Consider the following 13,659-nt stretch of genomic DNA (forward strand, 5'->3'; position numbering starts at 1 on the left):
CATCATAAAAGTAATCCATACGGCTCCATGGGGTTAATAAAGGCGTTCTAAAGCGAAGCAATGCATTTTTGTAAGAAAAATATCCATATTTATAACTTTATAAACTATAATCATTAGCTTCCAGTTACGGCAGTACGCAAGACAAGTTCCAACCAAAGAGTGACCTCTGACCCGATGCATGACGTAGGATGTAGGAGTAACATAAGTTTAGGTTTGAGTAGATGCCTCTCACGGTTCAAACAAATAGAGCTGGGCAACAAACTCAAGCTCCTCTTCTCTTATATTGAAATCCTACAAGATTTATCTTTAAAAATGTATTCTAATTCATGACAGGTGTTTTGTTTTGCTCTATCTTCCTATTGTCAATACGTCACGTGTCAGGTCCGAGGACACTCTTTAGCCGGAATTCCAGAAGACAGTGATTATGGTATATAAAGTTACAAAAAATTATATTTTTCTTACAAAATAAGCATCACTTCAGAAGGCCTTTATTAACCCCCTGGAGCAGTATGGATTACTTTTATGTTATACATGTGGGGGTTTTTTTTGGCCTACAAAAATTTGTGCTACCATTTACTCCCATCGTAAAAATGGGAGGAGCCAGGATATTTTTAATATAACTCTGATTGTGTTTGGCTGAAAGAAGAATGTCATACACACCTAGGATGGCTTGAGGGCGAGTAAATTATGGGATAATTTACATTTTTTTGGTGAACTAACCCTTTAATAGTCTAATGAATATTAATCCTTAGTTGCAACTTTAAGCTATTCATTAACCAAAACAAAAAAAACTAACAAGACAAAACTCTTGGCGTGGACAGAGAATGCAAATCTAAGCCAGGAATCATGCAAACTGCAGCAGCGACTGGGAGGACACGTTTACAGACGGTCACTTCCTATATTTCTGTAACCTTACACCACAATCACAATGAATCGATGCCAACACGCCATTCATATGCACAACAAGTAAATATATGTAAATGTATGACAGATACAACACTTTAGACTGCATTTACGTATAGAGTACAACATCAAGAACGATTTCACATCTCCCTCAAAACCACCTGGTGACTAAACAAGCCTAAAAACACACACAAGTGGCATCATACACCTCGTATTCTTGACATCTACCAATACTACACTTCCTAAAATAGGACCCTGACTGTTTCATTTATAATATTCAGGAAAATTGCTCAAGGTTTTATGTTTCTGGACCCATCCCCTTGCGCTATAACGTCAAGCCATTAGTGCTAAGCTAAATGATAAACACTGAGATGAGGAGACATTACGCTGTGGTTTAAAAATCGGGTACATTTTAGTCCTTTACACGAGTATTATAACTCGTTACTAGGTATTAAATACCGCTGTTTATCCTTGGTAATGTCGGTGAATGAAGTGCTGCGTGTCCGTTGCTAACTGACTGGAATCTAGGCAGGCCTCAAATTGAGCGTCGATTTGACGGAGGATTAAACACACACCTCTACTTTAGACCAACTGAAACGTTCATAAACTACAGTGTAACTGCAATTTCAAGCCTGATAGCGGAACGTCGTTGGAAATACATCGCAAATGATAGTTTAGCTAGCCGAGCGTTAGCGCTCGAGCGTATGACAGCGTCCCGGTGCACGCGCAGAGCGCCGCCACCGAGCGAGAGGCTCGCGAGCCGCTTTAGCTTTAGCCAGTGCGCTCCACTTCCTATGCAGCCCTGAGTCTAAACAAACTAACGCGAATAAAACCGAGCAGCTTGACAGCTCCCAACGTACCAGTCGTAACCGAAGTCGTTTATACGGTTAAAATAAGGTCCGACTCACCAGCCGTTACGATACCAGAAAACAAGTGCAATCTTCTCAATCGACGGAAGGAGGAACGGACCAGACATTCAAAATGGCGGCGGTCCCAGCCTCAGCACTTCTACCGCAGGCGGAAGGTTACATGACTGATGTTCCGAACTTCAAATGCGGATGTAAGAAGGCGCGACCTCATCTCGTAGTAAAATCTATTATTATGGGTAGCCTACAGAGATTCTTTGAAATGTCATAAAAATACTCTAAATATTTAATCTCATATAGGTGTTTTTCTTTATTTTATTTTATTTTTTGTTGTTCTATACATGGTACAATGTCATGCGAGTTGTTTTTGGCATGAATATTAAAAAAAAACTCTGGTAATAGATTACTTTTTTCAATGGATGTCATTATCCACTGTCAGCTGGAATGTGGTTTGGTCTCTTCCCCAAAAATATTGAAAAAAGCCTTTCTGTCACGATTATTTTTAACGATAGGCCTAACTTACCTCTCTAAAAAATCCTACCTATTTTTTTTTTTATTTTTTTTTTAAATCCTGTTATTTTTTTTATCACAACCCCAACTCTTGGATTCAGTACATTAACTTATTTATTATTCTTGGTACTTTATTTATACATAATACTTTCTCTGCTTTTGTTGTTGCCATTTTTAGGTATGAATAATCCTCTAGCCTACTGTCTTTTTTGTAGACTAGCCTATAATTCGTATGTTATATTTATGGGTACATTTCTTTGAAATGTAGAAAATACACTCAATACTTAACCATATAAACCATTTATTATTGTTGTTGTTTTGTTTTTTTGTTCTATGTTTGTTGGTACAATTTCATGTGAGTTGTTTTTAGCACAAATAAAGGCATAAATAAGCTCTGGTAGTAACTAGGGTTTGTTGTTCTATACATGGTACAATGTCATGCGAGTTGGTTTTGGCATGAATATTAAAAAAGCTCTGGTAATAGATAACTTTTTTTTCAATGGATGGCATTATCCACTGTCAGCTGGAATGAGGTTTGGTCTCTTCCCCAGAAATATTGAAAAAAAGCTCTTTCTGTCACGATTATTTTTAACGAGTGTAGGCCTACCTCTCTAAAAATCCTACTTTTTTTTTAATCCTGTTATTTTTCTTTATCACAATACCAACTCTTGGATTCAGTACATTAACTTATTATTCTAGGTGATTTATTTATACATAATACTTTCTCAGCTTTTTTGTTGTTGCCATTTTTAGGTATGAATAATCCTCCTTTTTTGTAGACTGGCCTATAATTCGTATGTTATATTTATTATGGGTATATTTCTTTGAAATGTAGAAAATACGCTCAATATTTAACCATATAAACCATTTATTATTGTTGTTGTTGTTGTTGTTCTATGTCATGCGAGTTGCTTTTGGCACAAATAAAGGCATACATAAGCTCTGGTAGTAAATAATGCGATGAACTAGGGTTTGTGACTATTGTCAACATTTATTAGCGTGTTTAAATAGCCTATTATACAGAGGAACGCGGTTTGCATAGACATGTTCTTTTATTAAGTAATAGCAAGATGCTTTATCCACCCCATGATATAAATCCCAAGCTAGCTACTGTGCCCGTTTTGACTCATATTATGTATGTCAGTCGAGTACACTTGTATTTTAACGCTGCGCTACGTGTCAGTGCGGCGGAGGACTTGCCCAAAGAGCCGTGCTGCGGTCTCGCCTCACCTCGTGGCAGTCAGTGATGACGTCAGCGTGCAATGTTGTGGCACTTCCTTTGGGAGTCACTGAACTGGTTCTCTTAGTAAGCCAGGGGTCGTTCGGTCGACCTGAGGAGGAATTTTGTATTGCAGTATGTCATTTCCAAAGTCAGATAACTGGCTTTTATATTGTCCTGTCACTAAAGCCAAAGCAAATTATTCAAATATGATCTGGAATGTATTGACTTTCTATTAAAATCACCATGAAATCAAAATTGATAATAGCCTACTTCTTTTTTACGGAATAGGCCTTGCAGTGTTTATAAATGATTTATGTTATCCATTTTTATCAAAATAACTTCCCCTCCCTCTTGCAGCACATCATCTCTCCAATGACGTGTTTATTGGTGCAAAGGCGGGACAACTTGTCAATCTCACGAGATCAACCAATAGCAAACCACAACCGTCCAATCGATTCCCCATGAACAAAATTTCATGTTGCTTTTAAGTTGCATATCTGTTTTTCTACCCATGTTACATGTATACATGTGAAGAGAAACAATTAATTTTCAATTTAAATAGTTGCATTTTTCTATATAATTATTATAATGACATTTTATTATATTTCATTATATATAACTATTTAATGTTCTCTCAATTAGGCCTATATTTCGCAAAACAGTGAACAATTAGGTTCTTCCTCACACCACACCACATTCATTTTAACATGTTTTGGCAAGTGTGAAAAATATCGTCTACAATTTGCACAATAACTATATGCACATGGCTTGCTGCTTATAAACTGATGAGCTGATTCTCAGGCATACCCTCTTCCTTTCTGAAAGCCATCACATGCTAAATGATCCATTCAATTATCATAGACATACACGTCTATTTGTATTTCATAAATATCTATGACATGTTTTCTGTTTACATTAAACACATTGCTACAGAAATAAATTAACAATAAATACTTGTACTCTTAGCAGCAATAGTTTGCTATTTACTAATTATAATGCATTCTGTTTATACAGTACCAAATATCTTTTTTATATCCCTAATTATTGCATATGGGTGACTAAGTTACATGCAGTAGCCTTTGCTGCGTTTCACCCGATTCAAAATGGATAAAAAAAAGTTTTTTTAATTAATTAAAACGTTTTAATAACATGTTGTTTTCCCAAATATTAGCATGTTTATAAATGTGATTTTGATTTTATATGACAATTCAATAAACAATAAGTTAAAAAAAGTTTCTAATAGTTTACGCTTTTAGGCAACTTACATTTTTTACACACAATATTTTCAATATTGTTCTATTTTGCCAATGAAAATGCTTCCAAATAGTATAGAGACATTCTCTGAGCAACACAGTTTCAGTTTCCTTACTGAATGAATCCGAGAGTTTTAATGAATCGTTCTAATGAATGACTCGACGACTCCTCTGCTTTGCCCCTGAATGAATCAGCCGTTTTGAACAAATCGGGAATTAATCAATTTGCTAACTCGTTAAGACAATGATTTGCCGCCACCTATTGGCGGTTTTCATATCATTTCATTTTACTGAGTGGTGAAGATTGAATGCTGTTTTTGTTTTCGGTCATGATTGTAACAATAGTTCTGGTTAAAGAGATAGAATGCCCTTATAAATAGACACTTTTAAAAGCTACATATGAGATGTTGACTGTGTCTTTGAAACAGACCTTCGATATTGACCTCCGCCTCTAGATAGATGGATAGATGGATGGATGGATGGATGGATAGAAATTGCAAGATAGATAGATGGATAGATGGAAGGATGGATGGTTGGTTGGATAGAAATTGTAAGAGAGAGAGAGAGAGAGAGAGAGAGAGAGAGAGAGAGAGAGAGAGAGAGAGAGAGAGAGAGAGAGAGAGAGAGAGAGAGAGAGAGAGAGAGAGATAGATAGATAGATAGATAGATAGATAGATAGATAGATAGATAGATAGATAGATAGATAGATAGATAGATAGATAGATAGATAGATAGATAGATAGATAGATAGATAGATAGATAGATAGATAGATAGATAGATAGATAGATAGATAGATAGATAGATAGAAAGAAATCGTAAGATAGATGGATGGATGGATGGATGGATGGATGGATGGATGGATGGATGGATGGATGGATAGAAAGAAATTGTAAGATAGATAGATAGATAGATAGATAGATAGATAGATAGATAGATAGATAGATAGATAGATAGATAGATAGATAGATAGATAGATAGATAGATAGATAGATAGATAGATAGATAGATAGATAGATAGATAGATAGAAATCGTAAGATAGATGGATGGATGGATGGATGGATGGATGGATGGATGGATGGATGGATAGAAAGAAATTGTAAGATAGATAGATAGATAGATAGATAGATAGATAGATAGATAGATAGATAGATAGATAGATAGATAGATAGATAGATAGATAGATAGATAGATAGATAGATAGATAGATAGATAGATAGATAGATAGATAGATAGATAGATAGAAAGAAATTGTAAGATGGATGGATAGATAGATAGATAGATAGATAGATAGATAGATAGATAGATAGATAGATAGATAGATAGATAGATAGATAGATAGATAGATAGATAGATAGATAGATAGATAGATAGATAGATAGATAGATAGATAGATAGATAGATAGATAGATAGATAGATAGATAGGCCACATATAGGCTAACTGAAGAAAAAACGGCATTGTCCTCCACATCCACGTATGTGTATCCCACAATGCGTCTCGTTGTTTCTTTTAGAAACCAAACAGGCTTAGAATCATAGAAATGGAAAAACTGCTAGAAGGGAAAATTGCAAAAATGATGTTTAAAGAGAGGCGGAGAAAAGATGCTAATCGATAATTGGACAAATGCGGTGACGCGATCGAAGTTCGTCGCTAATAAGTTTAGCTACTTAAAACTATTGAACTACTTGAATCATACCAGCTCTATAACACATTAACAACAAAGAGATTCACTTCAAGTATTTTTGTGTTTATAAAATAATGTTTGAGCAGTGGTCAAAAGGGTTTCAACAATGGCTTCGATGTTGATTTTTACAACATTATCGTTGCACTGATACAAGACGAAGATGAATACGTGCGCTTGTCACTCTCCTCAGCGCTGTTGTGGATGAACCAATCACTGCTTATTCGGAAAATACGGTTTTTATAACCCTTCAGATAATGCTAACACCAACCAAATATAAATTATAATGTTTATAAGTGGACAAATGTTTGTAAATAGACAAAAGACGTCCTGGGAAATCAATGTATTTCAACGGGTAAGTGGTTCTTGTGAGCCGCAGAGCGCCCCCTGTAGGAACACCGTGTTTCGCGCATGAGCAGGAGTAGGTCGATGATCAAATTAGTCATTCTTCTCACTTCAGCTCATCGCTTGAAATGCATGTCGTTGGAGAGTATCTGCAGTGTATTTGCCCGGCTACATTGGCGCAGGCTTTCACATCATCTCTTCGCATCTTTCCCGGTCTCTTGCGTTTGGAAACCGACCTCTATCGACATGAACGCGCTCTTATCGCCGACCAAGACCAAGATGTCTGTTAACGCAGAAGTGATCTTTTATTCTCTTTTAGTCAAATGAACCCAATCGCGTTGGCCAATGTAGCCGTGTAGTGCTCGGAGCGTTTTGTTTACAGGATTGTTGTCTGCTTCAAAACATTTACCTTCGGACTGGACCAAAAGCATCTTCACACCTCAGTCGGATCAAAGAAGAGATTCGACTTTTTTCATCCGGGAGTGGGGGATAATATGTCAAGACGAAAACAGACCAACCCTTTCAAAGTGAATTGTAGGTATCCCAGGTATTGTAAACACTTTTAATTTACTAGTCCGTGCAACGTAGGCGTTTTGTCTCCTGGAGGTGATAGTGACCATCATGTAGGCACGCTGTGGCATTGAGTTGTTTGCTTTGGTGAAGTCTTACATCCGCATTTTACTGTATGAGGACAACAGCCAGAGGCCAGGCGTTCACAACTATCATCACAACATGGTCACGATATCAGCTTGTGTAAAACATAATTTAGAGACTGTACATTAACCTTATTTGCACGTTTTTATACCTGAACCCTGAAGATGTTCTCTACAGAAAATCCCCACATGCACTTACTTCTGATATCACACTGATATGTGTGCGAAGAGACAGTGAAACCCTACACAATCTTAAATACTAGTCTTTACAAACAGCCTCTGCAAATTATAGCAACCAGTCCAAATTAAGCGTATACACTTTGTTCTTTCAAGAACAGTTTTCATATTTATTTTTACTGTACATCTAGTGTTTGATATCTGATTTCACCTGGATAACATAAGAACTTTATTTGAATTATGTGTTGTCAAATCGATTAATCGCGATTAATCGCATATCATAAAAGTTTGTTTATATATATATATGTGTGTGTGTGTGTGTGTGTACACCCACACTTTTATGTTAGATGTTATGAATCACGATTAATAGATTTGAGCACTGCTTTACATTAATGGTAACACTTTATTTTGTAGCACTTTATTTTACAGTGTCCTCGTTACATATATTACATATTTACCATGGTAATAATAGTACATTTGGCATAACATGCAACTAATCCTCAACCAAACCCTATAGTAAGTACACAGTACTCAAATATATAACTACACTGTAACAATGACACCTTAAAATAGTGTAACTCTTTATTTTTAGGTGTCGTAGTTACACATTACCACATGTACTTACTAGTCATAAAAGTAACAGTAAATAAACATTAAATTATGCTTAATTACAACTAACCCTAACTATATAGTAAGTATTTGTAGTTTATTAATATTACTCAATACTTGTTAGTACAATGTAATTATGTCACCTTAAAAAAAAAACTTAAAATAAAGTGTAACCATATATTATATATATATATATATATATTATTATATATATATATATATATATATATATATATATATATATATATATATATATATATATATATATATATATATATATATATATATATATATATATATATATATACACACACACACACACACAATTATTCTTAATTGTCTTGCCTGAATAAATAAAAGGTGAACGCTTCTTCCCTAGTGTTCATTTAAAAAAAGATCACTAGTGGTAGCATAGAAGTTAACTCATACTCTGATCTCATTTGTGGTAATATACAGCATCAAACATATTTAAATGCAAGGAATAATGTACAGTCATTCGCTCATATAATTAATCCTCTAGGGGAACTGTAGAATGTAGATTGAGTTTATTGATTGGCAGGCTGTTCATTATAATCGCTTATTACACCGTTAATTACAAAATAAATGAATACATGGAGATGAAATAAATTTTTTCGCTTTTGAAAATTATTTGACCAGTTTATTTATTTTACTTTATTTGTAGAGACACTGCTGTGACAGAACACGATCATAGAATATAAGAAACAGGTTTCCAGTGTTACAGTGGTCATTACTTAGAAATGTTACACTTTTGATAAATCAGAATTAAATATTCCAAGGGTAATATCTGGAGAGTGTGTGGCCACTCGTACACTCTTCAAAATAAAGGCTCAGAAAGGGGGTTTTCATATATATGCCACCTGTTTTTGTTTCCCCAAAGAACCATTTCTTAGTGTGAAGAACATTTTAATCATCTAAAGAGCCCTTTTCCGCTATAAAGAACCTTTTGTGCAGTGTTTGTTAAACTATGGTTAGTGTAGCAAAACTGGTTAATTTGTGGTTAACGTGTTTTAACTACAATAACCATGTTTTTTTTTGTAGTAAAACCATGGTTAATTTTCATAAGGGACATTTATCTGCAGACATAAGGTTTAGAAATGAGGAAAGACGCTACAGTAAATGTTTCTCTGTCTTTTCTTTTTCAAATTGATCTTTGGTAGAAACTATAGACCGTAAAAAGGTTGAAACTGGGTGAAATGTATTATAGGATATTTTATCCCATGGGAACATACGAGTGTTCTTGTTTTTCTGTCATGCCTGGCTTTTGTCAGTTAGGTAAAGTGAGGCCTGAATTGGTTGTCTGGGTTGATCTGATTTCCGTCTATGACCATTCTTCAACCCCACCAAACTAGACAGCGTGTGAGGGCCCCGTCCGCTGCCTGTTCTCAGTATTTGTTGGATTGGTGGGGCTGTGGGAGAGGGATGGTTTGAATTCAGGAGTGCTCTCATTGTTCGGTATCCGAGTTAAGTTTTGTCTCCGTTTGTCTGTTTTGTTCCCACCCCCCTCCTCTGACTTTACCCTTTCTCTCGTGTCTGTTGGATGATGAGTTTGTCTCTTTGTCTGGATTCAGACAGACACTGCGTCACCTCCTGCCTACAGACACACAGACTCTGAGATAACATCACAGTGGCACAGAGGGGGGGGAGAGGGTGGATGGAAGGGAGAAGACAGAGGGAGGGTGGAGAGACAGATGTACAGACAGAACTGGCAGTGGGGGATGGGCAACTCTCTTACATCAATCACGGGCTGACTACCGTGAAGCCGCTCTGTTGTAGCTGTTCGTAGTTTAACACTGATATCTCTCGTGCAAAATGTTCTGTCCTTGTATATGCCTCCAAACACCCTTTGAAACCGTCCCGAGGATGCTCGGAAACTAGGGAACTCTTGACCACCGTTGGTTATTAGCGGATGCAAAATATTACATTTGTCGACTGTTGTTTTTCAGATGGGAAATCTCCATGTGGTGGAGGCATTCCTGAAATGGTTTCTGAGCTCCAATATAGACTAAAGCTTTCTGAAGTTCTACGTGGTGACACTAAAGACCCGATTCTAGTCCACTTTGAACTTGGTCTAATATATCGATTCCCTTGAGCTAAGGCAAACATCACTATTACTATTGCTCATACTTAAAAATTCCTTTATTGTTTAATGTTTACTCACCTTAATGGCGTTCCAATCATGTATGGCTTTCTTCTGTGGTACTTAAAGGTGCACTATGTAAAAAAATGCAGTAAAATATCCAAAAACCACTAGGCCAGTGTTATATATTTTGTTCAGTTGAGTACTTAAAATATCCCAAATCTTTCCAACTATTTCTAAATGGTGAGAAAATGGCTATTTTAACCAAGGAACTGGGACGTGTGAGGAAGTTGCCTGTCAATGGCGTCATATCTGCGTTACCCTCGGTTTTATTACCCTTCGGTGCAACAAGTGTCATAGCAACCGCAGAGCGAACGCACAGAGTAACGTCATAACATAATTTTCAACACACTCAGACGTATCTAATATGATAAACAGAGCTGCGTTACCTCATACTCATGACCGGAAAAGCGGAAGGTGCGCCGGCGACTGTGGCATAATAAAAGTCCCGCTGCTCGCAAGCCGTGTGTGTTCATCTCATTAACAATCACTCCAGCGGCCTTGCTCAGCTCCCACAACACTCGTCCTGCTCTGCTTCATACTACAGTGACGTATATAATCGCATCCATGATGAACATGATTTCTGCCCGAGTCCTATCCCGATTCTTTTCCACCGGCTCTGAGGTGAAGACCACATGTCCCAAGATTCTGCGCTCAAACGTGGTGTCATCAAACTACGCCTTTGTTTTGAATAGGCGACCGCTAAGCGGATGGAAAAAGTACATAGTGCACCTTTAAAATAAGATATTGAGAATTGTCTGAAGTGTATATTTTTTCTTAATTGGCAGCGATGGTTCCTTGAAGACCCTTACACCACCGTTCACACCGCCGCCGGCGAGAGCGTCAAAGTGGCCGGAAGTCATTCATTTTCAATGGGAGCCCGGCGGCGAGCTCCGGCGAGAGCGGCGCGTCTTGGACAATTTGAGCGTCGAGGAGAGTTGAAATCAGGTCAACTTTATGGTAATGAGCTACGGCGCGGTTCGGTGGCCACCGGCGGCAACCAATGGGAATGTAGAAGTGCTCCGCTTGAGATGATTCCAGAGAACGCAGTGCTGTAAACTTTGGTTCCGACCACATTAGTTCCCAAGCAAAATAGAGGAGAGGTTGATCACTGCTGGTGCGGCGGGTTTGATAAGAAGACGCGCAACATTATTTATACACCACGCAAATGGCTTTTAATTGGTTTATTTCGTTAGCAAACATGTAACTCTAATTGTTAAGTTCTTTCCATTAAATTTGCTTTTTTTTTACTTTCACATTTAAATGATTTCATGAGGTTATATTATACGGTTATACCCTACCTGTGGTCAGTCTGCACAAACGCCGATCAACATGATTGTTTGCGTTGCAGCCCCTTTAAATGTAGTTTTAATAAAAGACCAAGCATTCGATCTACGTCAGAGCGGCAGCGCGTTCACAAAACTTTTTTACAGCGTCGATGGCAGGGCGGCCAGAGCGAAGTTTGACGCTCTCGCCGGCGGCGGTGTGAACGCACTGTTAGAAAACTGTGAAGTGAAGAAGAATGATTTTTAAGTTCCAAAAAGTCCCTTTCAGTGAACCCTTCTTATACCCCTTTTCCACCAGAATGAACCAGGTGCTAGTTCAGAGCCAGTGCTAATGCCAGTTCGGAGTTGGCTCGACTGACGAGCCTTCTAAGAACCAGTTTGCCTTTCCACATGCTAGAGAGCCACAACAGAGCCAGGTCTTGCGTCACGGTATACGTCTCATCTTTCTCAGCAACACTAGCGAGGCAGCAGAAAACACAAACACACCAGGCTTGTTCGGGATGCATCGGCGCTGCGCAGACCAATCAGCGTATGATATCAAAATACCGCAATAAGCGATTCAAAAGCATAAGGAGTCGTCTGCTCTCGCTGTACTTTGATGTTATACGGCGATCGGTGGGCACAGCGCCAATGCATCTCGAACAAGCCTTCCATCAACAATGGCGAAAGTTGCGTTACTATTGATGCTCATGGCTTTACGATCCTTCATCGGCATCAAAACACCGCGAATCCAATGCATTCGTGCAGCTCAGCGTGATTTGTATAGACGGAGATTACAATCAAGCCGCTATTAGCTCGATTAGCTGCCATTTCAAAAATGGCGGTCACAAGTTTGTGATAGTCTTGTTGGTCACGGTAACCCCGCCCCCAGCTCCTGATGCAAGCGGTTCTTACTTCTAATTAGAGGTTGACCGATTCATCGGTTTTGCCGATTAATCGACACCGATAGCTGATTGGCGGAACAATCGGTTATCAGCAAAAATCCACACCGATAGTTTTCCCGAGTTGCGTCCGTTGCTGGAGCGGCTGAGACGGGTGTGCTGTTATTACACTGTACAAGAGCGTTGAGAAGAGTCTGCTGGCATTATATGGCCCGAGAGCGAAATAAAAACTCACTGACGCCTTGTGTTGTTTACATGATTAACACGTGAGGCTTGCGCACTGAACGGAGAGTGCTGACACATCAGATGTTTAAAACACGACAGCGAAACGGTATGAATACAGAACACTACAGTACTTGTTTCCAAATCATTATAAAGTAATTAATTTCTTGACAAGATGCTGTTTTAGCAGGTAAATAACAGCAGTGTGTACGTTTGTCGTCGACACTGAGAGGACGCTAACATTAGCAGTAAGTTACCTCAAGCAGTTAAATCTGTGTGATGATAACACACGCAAGTCTGACCCAAATGTTGTATAAAATTAGTGATGTGAGAAAGCAAACTGTATCGTCATGCTGCCGACAGAAATATAAACAAAGCAGAAGCGCATTTGTTTTTTAAATTAGATAATTTCCTTCTAAAAAAGACTTTGGATTTATATGAACTGGTAACACTACAATAATTATATTCCATTTGTAACATTAACTAAGGTTAATAAATGCTGTGGAAGTATTGTTCATTGTTAGTATGTTAATTTCAACATTAAATTGTTATTAAATCTGTTAACCTTGGTTAATGCACTATGAACTAACATGAATAATCAAGGTACAATTGTACTGTTCATATTAATACATGCTGTAAAAACGTATGCATAATGCATATAGTTCATGTAAGCCAATACATCCTTGTTGCATAGGGACTTGCACGGTTACCTATGAAATGTACATGCATGTTTCTAGGTTATGGCTAAAGAAACAAATATGACCTGTAATATTTTAATGTTTAAATTATTTTCTGAAGAATTTGTTCTGTTAAAACTTTCTCTCATTTTCTCAGTTTTTAATTTAGCACATTTTCATGAATCAGTACTTTTTTTTAGTTCTTGTTATGAAGT

At 37.6% G+C, this 13,659-nt stretch overlaps 1 protein-coding gene across 2 annotated transcripts in view; it reads right to left on the bottom strand.

Annotated features, from left to right (window-relative positions):
- The window catches only part of ap1g1 (adaptor related protein complex 1 subunit gamma 1), a 40,721-nt gene extending 38,803 nt beyond the window's left edge, over positions 1–1,918 (bottom strand). The window contains exon 1 of one of the 2 annotated variants that reach the window (XM_079809394.1): positions 1,812–1,918. The gene's annotated coding sequence lies outside the window, so the exon portion shown is untranslated. The remainder of the gene's footprint in view (positions 1–1,811) is intronic. The other variant, XM_079809393.1, reaches the window with a different exon arrangement.
- Between the last annotated feature and the right edge of the window lie 11,741 nt (positions 1,919–13,659).

The sequence above is a fragment of the Gobio gobio genome (genome assembly GCF_949357685.1).
Source record: "Gobio gobio genome assembly, chromosome: 2".
Lineage (NCBI taxonomy): Eukaryota > Metazoa > Chordata > Actinopteri > Cypriniformes > Gobionidae > Gobio > Gobio gobio.